This window comes from Numida meleagris, chromosome 1, assembly GCF_002078875.1.
Source record: "Numida meleagris isolate 19003 breed g44 Domestic line chromosome 1, NumMel1.0, whole genome shotgun sequence".
NCBI classification, from domain to species: Eukaryota; Metazoa; Chordata; class Aves; order Galliformes; family Numididae; genus Numida; species Numida meleagris.
The window spans coordinates 34,611,110-34,612,764 of NC_034409.1; positions in this window are offsets into that span (position 1 = coordinate 34,611,110).

A 1,655-nucleotide genomic window follows, 5' to 3' on the forward strand; every position below is an offset into this window, starting at 1 on the left:
TGTACAAGTCGGAAACTGCCCAAGCAATTGGAAAACTGGTCCTCGGTTACAGGCTTCGACTGGATGTTTCCTTCCGACAGCTTTGGCAGCCTATGAAAGAATGCTGGCTTTTGGAACAGCTACTTCATCACAGGAAAAACATGCTAGAGAATTGTATTATTTCTGCTGCTGTCTTCGAAGACAGGTCTCTGGTTCTCTTTCTTGTAGTTCATGAATGCTCTCAATTGACTCATTTTGCTCGTTAGTTTTCTGGCAGCAATACCATTACGTCAGTGAGTTTCTCACACTGTTGGATAGCTTTTGAAGGCTGGTCACATTTTTAAAAAGAGCAATGGGTAATTATATCTATGTGCCTTTTTTGCTTATCATAGCTACTCAAAGCAACGGATATGTCAATCAAAACGGAAATCTGGGCTGTAAAAGCAAGCAAGCAGGCCATAGGTGGGTAATGCACTGGAACATATGTCAGGTTAAAGATTCAGCCAAGGAGAATGGCAAGATAGGAACTGTTTATGGTGTGTCTTTTTACAGGCTGTGTACAGCAGCAAACAAGGCAGGGAAGACAAATAGGATGCTTTGCTTACTCTCTCAGAGAAATTGAAGGTCACTCACTCAACTGCAAAGGGAGCAAAATAGAACTTAACATAGTAAACAGTTAGCTAAGGAACTGATTGCTCAAAGACCTCAGCAAGCACAAAGAAAGCAGATTGTTATAACCATATACATTCAGTTTAAAAAAGTAAACAAAGAATGAGAACTGTAGAGAGACAAACCCTCGGCTCACGAGGCTGAACTCATTCTGAAGGAAGTTATTAGTGGCCGGTTTAAATACTTAATTGAGCACAGGCAGCATTATATGCCAGTAGAATGACCTATAGCTTCCTTCTGTTTGGTTTCACGATTCCTCGTCAATTGCAGACATTCCTCGAGACAGGATATCAGACTAAACACAGCATTTGTCTGATCATTGTATTCCACATTGATATCAATACTCCTTAATTAGTTCCTGCATTTTCCAAAGCCATGGTGTGGCACTTTCTGTCAGTGTTTCTGGCAACATCAATGAACAACAGCAGCCTCGATGCTAGCGTGTTCTGTTAGCTCTATATTGAGCTCAGCTATCAAGGGCTGGAATGGGTGTAGGAGAAACACAGCAATGTTTCTTCTCAGAAGTAAAATAAGAAAAAAAGGGAAAAAATGTAATTTCCAGGCTCTTTCTCACAACTCTGTGGAAATGCATATTCCTGCACCTTTAAGTCATGGGGACATTTTTATTGTGCTGTTTTTTGCTGTTATACAAGATTAGCTGCATCCCTGTGTATACACTTTGCAAGATTGAAAATTAGCTGTAAAATCACACCATACATAACAAACAGATATTACCCAATATTATTTAAGTTGGTCTTGATTATTTCTTCACTCTCTGAAGACAGTAAGATCTGGTCTTGTAAATCTATGAGAAATGCTCTCTTACCGTGCAACATTTGTGTGCCCAGCAGTCTCCTCTCCCTGTTTGATTTCTGAACTCAAAGACTCACTCTATTGTGCAGGAAAACACCTTTATCTCCTTGATTACCATGCACTAATGCTTTTTACAAGACGCTATCATTCTGCTGTTCTAGAGGTGGGTTTTGTTGAGGAAAAGAAGGATGATG